Here is a 7,831-nt window from a genome sequence, read left to right on the forward strand (position 1 = left end):
TCTCTCTCTCTTTCTCTCTCCGTCCGCGTCCAGGGGGCGATCAAGCGGCAGGTTGGCGGGGGATGATGGGAGTCAGTTGCGCGCGGCCGTCGCTCAGCTCAGCAGCGTCGCGCGACGCCTCGTCAGGTCGCACTTGGTGCAAAAAGAAAGACCCCCAAAAACAAAACAAAACAACAAACACTCGGCCGCCAAAGTAAGTGGCTGGGGAAAAAAATTAAAGAAAGAAAGAAAGAACGAAAAAAAGCAGCAGCGACAGCGGAGCGACTTTTATTTTGGAGGAGTCTTCGCCGGTTTTAAGTTGGAGTCTCACCTGGAGGAGCTGGAGGTGGAGCGCAGACACTGAGCGGGAGCGGGACCCGGAGCCCAGCCGAGCCGAGTCGAAGTTGGGCGGGATGTAGCGCGCTGTGACGGCGGCGAGCACTCGGACCAGGAGTTTCACATGTGAGTACAGTACAGCCGGCTCCTTGCGCGTGCGCGTGAGAGAAGGTGCGCTTGAACTCTGACCTCGGAGACGCCTGTTTTTTTTTTTTGTTTTTTTTTTCCAACACAAACGCACACACACACACCTACTGCGAACAACACTTACCTATGGGTCCGCGCGCGCACACGCACGCGAACAGTCGCACTCTGCTGGGTGCAGCCGCCCCCCCCCCAAAAAAAATAAAACAAACACCAACTCGATAAAGAAAAAACAGCGTTAAAACAGACGCAAAACTGTCACTTTGCGTCTGTTTTTATTTCATTAATTTTTATTTATTTTTTTCTAATTGTTTTCGCGGCATTTCTTTTCCTCCTTCTTCCTCTCTCTCTCTCTCTCTCTCTCTCTCTCTCTCTCTCTCTCTCTCCTTCCTTCATTCCCTCTCGAGACGCCGCTTCCTGCTGTTCCTGCTGTTCCTCAGCAACCTCCGCGGTCCCTGAGCCGAGCCGAGCCGAGCCGAGCCGAGCCGAACACTTTCCATTAATTAAGCGGCGCCGTGTTTGTGCGCCTGTTTGCCGCTCATTCATTCATCCACCTCCCCCTGTTTGCACAGAAGCGGCTATTCAGCTGCTGCTGCTGCTGCGTTTCTCTGGAGCTGTCAACCTTATTATTATCATTATTATCATTACAACAAGCATCTGTTGACCTGTGACACTCCCTTCCCCTGCTGTAGTTTTAGGGTATTGTCAAGGTAGTTTTCATGGTGTTTTCGTAGTATTTTTTGTGGTATCTTCATGGTATTTTTAATGGAATATTCAGGGTATTTTGGTGGTGTTTTAATGGTATTTTAGTGGCATTTTTTGTTATACTTTGGAGGTATTTTTAATCGTATTTTGGAGGTATTTAGGTGGTATTTGTAATGGCATTTTGGTGGTATTTTTGCAGCCTCACTGCGTGCCATTGTGTGTGCTTGCTCCTGGAGTGTGTTGTGTGTCTCCCGCCGCTCTTGGTGTGGTGCTGTCATGACCGTCCAAAATATCCAGTCAGCACTTCCAGCAGCTTCTCCAGCCACCCCCTCCCCCCAGCCCCCCATTTATTTTATTTCATTTGATTATATTTTATTTTATTTTTTAAAAATCTTTTTGGATGAATCCTCCGCTGAATTCTCTCCAACACCGGCTGAGGTGTTTAATGTGCGACCAGGAAGAGGCCGAGCCAAGAATGAGACAGAGAGATGGGGGGAGAGAGAGAGAGAGAGAGAGAGAGAGAGAGAGAGAGAGAGAGAGAGAGAGAGAGAGAGAGAGAGAGAGAGAGAGAGAGAGAGAGAGAGAGAGAGAGAGAGAGAGAGAGAGAGAGACGGTGGAATCGTCCTGGACGTCTCTATAAAGAACCACCGGACGTTTAATGTCTTTAAAGTCCCATCAACGGCAGGAAGTGACCAGTAAACAACCAACCCAACGTCCAACCAACCCACCACTCAACTAACCAACCAACCTTTCAACAAACCAACCAACCAACCTGATACTCGTAGTATTTTTTACTGACGCTAGTAGTATTTTCCTGATGACAGTAGTACATTTCCGATGATAGTAGTGTATTTCTGATGCTGGTAGTATTTTCCTGATGACAGTAGTACATTTCCGATGCTAGTAGTGTATTTCCGATGCTAGTAGTGTTTTCCCTGATGCTAGTGGTGTTTTGCCGGTGGTATTTTTTCCGAGCTGATTAGCATCAGCGTCGCTACGGAAACACAGCCGTGTTTCCGCTGGTGTGACTGAGACATGTTAGATGGGCCAATCAGGCAGTGACCCTGCGCCCTCAGCCCCACCCCCCGGGTGTCCTTGAGCAGAGTGACCCTGCCAGGGGGTCAAAGGTCACGGCCCTCTGGGGAGGGGCCACGGCGTTCGGCGCTAAATTGTCGACTGACGAGCGGAAATGGAGGGGAGGGTGGGGGTCAAACTGGGGGCAGGGGGTGGAGGGGATGAGGGGGCGGGGTCTTGGGGGGAGGGGGCGGGGCTAATGCAGCGAGGGTCTTCGCAGCGGCTTGTTTTTTTTTGTCATTTTTTTGGACTCCTTGTTTTGTCATTTCCACCTGCATGTGACATAAACCCCGGGGTGGGGGGGCGTGGCCTGAGGTGAGTGGAGTGGGGGGCACCGCTGACAACAGGTGCCTGTTCCATCAGCACCTGCCTTGCATGCAGTACATTGTGTGTGTGTGTGTATGTGTATGTGTGTGTGTGTGTGTGTGTGTGTGTGTGTGTGTGTGTGTGTGTGTGGATGCGTGTGGATGTGTGGATGTGTGGATGGATCCCATTGTGTGTGTGTGTGTGTGTGTGTGTGTGTGTGTGTGTGTGTGTCCCAGTGTGTGAGTGTGTGTGTGTGTTTGTTCAGCAGCAGTGACCTTTCGAGACAACACGAGCTGCTGTTTGAGGGACGAGTCAGCAGCGGCTGATGTTCGCCCCCCGCCTCCCTCACCCCACTACTCCCTGAACCCCCATTGGCCCCCCCCTCCTCACCCACATTCCCCCTCACTCCCCTCCCACCCCCAAACCAGCTTCCTGCTGATTATCTACAGAACCCAGGTTTTCAATGAATGTTTCCCGTGTGTTGCTGCTGTTGCTGTTACTGCTGCTGTTACTGCTGCTGTTGCTGTTACTGCTGCAGTTGCTGTTACAGCAGTTACCGCTGCTGTTACTGCTGCTGTTACTGCTGCTGTTGCTGTTACAGCGGTTACCGCTGCTGTTACTGCTGCTGTTACTGCAACAGCAGCATTACAGCTGTAACTGCTGCCGCTGGTGTTACTGTTACTTCTGCTGCTGTTACTGCTGCTGCTACTGTTACTTCTGCTGCTGTGACTGCGGTTAATGCTGCTGTTACTGCTGCTGTTACTGCTGCTGTTGCTGTTACTGCTGTAGTTGCTGTTACAGCAGTTACCGCTGCTGTTTGCTGCTGTTACTGCTGCTGTTGCTGTTACAGCGGTTACCGCTGCTGTTACTGCTGCTGTTACTGCAACAGCAGCATTACAGCTGTAACTGCTGCCGCTGCTGTTACTGCTGCTGCTACTGTTACTTCTGCTGCTGTGACTGCGATTAATGCTGCTGTTACTGCTGCTGTTGCAGTAACAGCATTACAGCTGTAACTGCTGCCGCTGCTGTTACTACTGTTACTGCTGCTGTGAATACGGTTAATGCTGCTGTCACTGCTGCTACTGCTGCTGCTGCTGCTACTGCTGTTTCTGCTCATACTGCTGCTGCTGATGTGGTCACTGCTGCTGCTGCTGCTGCTGTTGCCAGAGCGGTGACAGCAGCAGCAGCAGCAGTAGTGAGTCACTGCGTGTTAAAATACCAACGAGCAGCATGTGTCAGCTCCCATCGGCTCACGGCGGCGGCGGCGTTCTCTCCGGCCGCCGTCCACGGCCACCGCTGCCAGCAGCAGCAGCAGCAGGCGTCCAATCAGAAGCGTGGAGTCCCAGAAACACCAGCACCTTCAGATCGGGGAGAGTTGCTGGAGGGGGACGGTGGGGGGCGGCGACTCCTCCTTAGATTGTTTGTTCATTGGGAGCTGCTGTAGTTAGGCTAACGTTAGCATCCCCAGGGGATGGGGGGGTCAGAGGCCACTGATGATGCCCGCCCGATGATGTCACTTCCTGTATATAGAGCAGCTTGGCTGACTTATCTTTGCTCACTGGCTAGCCTGTCTGGCTCTCGTCCTGTGTGCGTGCGTGCTTGGGGGTGTGTGTGTGTGTTTGAAATTGTAAATCAGTGTTAGCCCACACAAGTTAACACAAGTGTTGGTTTTAGCGCGCTTACAGGTCAATGAACATGAGACGTTTCTGAACCAAGAGGAACCCAGTGAGGGAACAAGTGTGTGTGTGTGTGTGTGTGTGTGTGTGTGTGTGTGTGTGTGTGTGTGTGTGTGTGTGTGTGTGTGTGTGTGTGGTGGTGGTTTATTGCTTCAGAGGTACAGGACAACGTCGTTATCAATCACCAGCGGGTGGATGTGTGTGTGAGTGTGTGTGTGTGTGTGTGTCCGCTTCTCAATCATCACAAAATCGTTAGAATGCAAACACACACACACACACACACACACACACACAGTCCCTGTGTGAGGCTGCCAGTGTGTGAACACTCCTCACACGCTGGCAGCAGAATCAAGCAAAAAGTTTGTTTAGTTGCAAAAAAAACAATACAACTTCTTCAATATAAAACACACAATTACACACAAATATTGTCAATGATGGCAGCAATGTGTGTGTGTGTGTGTGTGTGTGTGTGTGTGTGTGTGTGTGTGTGTGTCAGACTAACTATTACAGTCACTCACTCACTTCGACTCTCTTCAAGTGTGAGAATTTTTACTGAGAATTTTTACCCCCCCCCTCCCACACACACACACACACACACGCACACACACACATGCACACTTTGGGCCAGATCCACAAAGAACTGAGAACAGCACTGAATTGTGGCCCGTTTTGCGACAGCGTAGCGGCCACCTTTGCATCGTATCCAGAAAGGATTTTTGCGCTCATGATATGCAGGTGCAAAAACGCCCAGAAATGCGGCGCCTGAGGAATCAGAAGCACAAACTGCACTCTAGTAACCTGACGTTACGTCACGCGCGATGGATCGTCAAGACCAGGAGTTGAATTTCTGACGGAATGCTTTGTTTCTGTTGTTGTCACAAAAAAAAACATACACATCGTTGCTTCCTCCCGAACTCACGCCAAGACAGAGACGGTCGCACACGTCTCTCAAAAAAAATCCACGCAGCCCTGCGCACAGCACACACAGGAGCGAACCCGAACCTTTGCATGATTTTAATGAGTCTGATTTCACAAAGAGGAACTCTGGGCGTTACCACCGCGGTCACCATCGGGAGGCAGTCGAGGCGCGTCAGCATATTTACATGTGTTTCATTGTGTTATTTATTTTACAGCAACGGCCACCTGAGTGGTTGCTGTGGCCGTTTGGTGGCTGATCTGTGTAAGTGAACTTGTAACTTATCAATTTTTCGAGTCCTCAATGAAATAAATATATTTTATATTTGATAAGATGTGTGTGTGCGATATTTTTCTACATACATACACCTCATCATCAGAGAGAGTCGCCTCTGACGTCAGAAACACTTTGACGGGCGGAAACTGTGCCCGGGGTTAGCTAGCGGTCTTTACGTCTGTCAAACTACGTGCGGACGTGAGCGCAGACTCTTTGTGAATTGGCCGCTGTTTTGAACGAGGCACATTTGCATAGAAGGGGGCGTGTCATTTTGCGCGTAATAGCATCATTTAAATACGTTCAAGTGAGTCTGGCGCAGCCCTGCTACCGCTTCACGTTTGCGTCCCCTCTGTGGAAAAATACGCACTGTTTTTGGCGCTATTTACACAGATTTTCTGGCGCAAAAGCCGGGCAATGGCTTTTGTGTATCTGGCCCTTTGGGTTTTAGCGTAGCCTGCTAGCTGCTTCCATAACCCTTTCTTAGCATCAGAGCGAGGGGGAGGCTATGGAAACGGCTGAGCCATTCCCTTAGCACACACACCTGCAGCAGATGCGCTCGTCGATCGTCGCCGAGGGGCCTCGATCGCTGATTGGATGGCATAAAAAGGGGGCGGAGCCATTCCCATCAATCCTTCTCCTCTCTCCTTCCTGCTCTACTTCCTTCCTCCCCTCCATCCCCCTCAGCCCTCTCCCCTCCCCCCACCAGCGGGACGTTGGCTAACGATCCCACCAGCAAACAAACAAACAGCTTTGACCTTTTTTCCTGTGAACTAGCGCGCTAGCTGGCTTAGCGTGTCGCTGTTTGCCGGGAGCCTCGCAGAGCAGCAGCGGCCCTGCGGGGGAAGGGGAGAGGCACGGTGTGTGTGTGTGTGTGAGGAATGGGGGGGCGGTTAACCGTCTCACCTGGGGAGGCGGGTGGGGGGAGGGGGGGGGGGGGCAAGGGGGTTATTTTGGGCCTTTGTCAGTCGATCGGAGCTTTTCTTTTTGGCTGCCATCCCTGCGCTAGCGCTCGCCAGCGTAGCGCCGCCACTTAGCGCCGTAGTCCCACTGCCGCCGCCGCCGCCGCCGTCCCAGCAGCCTCTCTGTTCCCTCCTCCCGGCTGGGCAACCAGCCAACCCGGCTCTGCGGCGCTACAGAGGAACTTCCTGTTGCAAAAAAACACACACACACACACACGCAGACAGACAGCCAACGTCCTATAGAAAGGAAGCAAGTGAGTGAGTGGCTGGATGGTGTCCCAACATGCACTGCGCAGGATGAGAGGCTGGCTGGGAAAGACCTCGGCTGGTCCACACTCTGGCTGAGCCCGGTGTTTGCAGCTCGCTCCGATGAAACACTGAGAGCAGGAAGGAGGGGGGGCCAACAATGGGAAACAGGAAGTGTTTTTGGTTTGTTTTGGAGAGGGGGGGGGGTTTCAAAATGAGTCAGCAGGGTTTTTTTGTGTCTTGAAAAGTTTCACTCGAGAGTCTGGTTTAGTGGAGGAGAAGAAGGAGAAGGAGCTGTGGGTTCAGGAGGACGGATGACATCATTTCCTGCTGTGCCGACAGTCCGGTTAAAAATAAAAAAGCAACAAAATAAAGAATTAACAGCAGCCAACAGGGGGAGATAACAGGAAGAGACGTGTGTGTGCGCGCGTGTGTGTGAGTGTGTGTGTGTGCGTGCGTTCTGTACCTTTTTTGTTTGGACCCTGGAGAAGAGAGAAGCACAAAATGTGAAGAACACACGAGCACAGCTCCGCAGGAAGAGGAAAAAAACGGAAGGGAAAAAACGAAAGAAACAACAAATGTCACTTTTTATTTATCAGCAAAGTAAAGAAAAAAAAATAATTGTCGTGGAAAAAAAAAAAAAAAAGGGCCATGAAAAATTAAACGCCGCGTCCAACGTTTCCGCCGCGTCAAATCAATAATTGAACGATGACGTCGGCTTCAATCAATGAGGTTCTGGAGACACAAAGAGGTGAAAATGTCACAAGAGAAATTTCTTTGAATCCAAATAAATCCCCACAAAATGGAAATGTTTTTTTTTAGAAAATAAAAAAATAAAAAGCAATATATTTCAAAAGAAAAAAAAAACACAACAAAAATGATGAAAATGTGTGTAAAGCAGGTGACAAAAAACATGAAAATGTTAAAAAAAAAAGAAGAAGATGAAAATGCCCAAAAAAGCTACAATGAAAGTATCCAGATTAGAAAAAAAATTGAATTTCCTAAAAAAAACACAACAAAAATGAAAAAGTGTGTAAAGCAGGTGACAAAGAAGATGAAAATGTCTCAAAAAAATGAAAACGTCCAAATAAGAAAAAAATTAAAATGGCCAAAAAACAGACCAAAAAAAGAGATGAAACAGGTGATAAACAACCTTTCATGGCTCTGTCCTTGTTGGCGGTGATGAACGGCTCCCAGCTGTGCTGTGTGTGTGT

General features: G+C 50.0%; 1 protein-coding gene across 1 annotated transcript in view; it reads left to right on the forward strand.

The window, feature by feature from the left end:
• Positions 1–249: 249 nt before the first annotated feature.
• The window catches only part of scn5lab (sodium channel, voltage gated, type V-like, alpha b), a 79,183-nt gene continuing 71,601 nt past the window's right edge, over positions 250–7,831 (forward strand). The window contains exon 1 of the mRNA XM_076043132.1: positions 250–441. The gene's annotated coding sequence lies outside the window, so the exon portion shown is untranslated. The remainder of the gene's footprint in view (positions 442–7,831) is intronic.

Source organism: Nelusetta ayraudi, unplaced genomic scaffold, assembly GCF_046127955.1.
Source record: "Nelusetta ayraudi isolate G7.1 ecotype Tasmania unplaced genomic scaffold, CSIRO-AGI_Nayr_v1 ptg000073l, whole genome shotgun sequence".
Taxonomy (NCBI): Eukaryota; Metazoa; Chordata; class Actinopteri; order Tetraodontiformes; family Monacanthidae; genus Nelusetta; species Nelusetta ayraudi.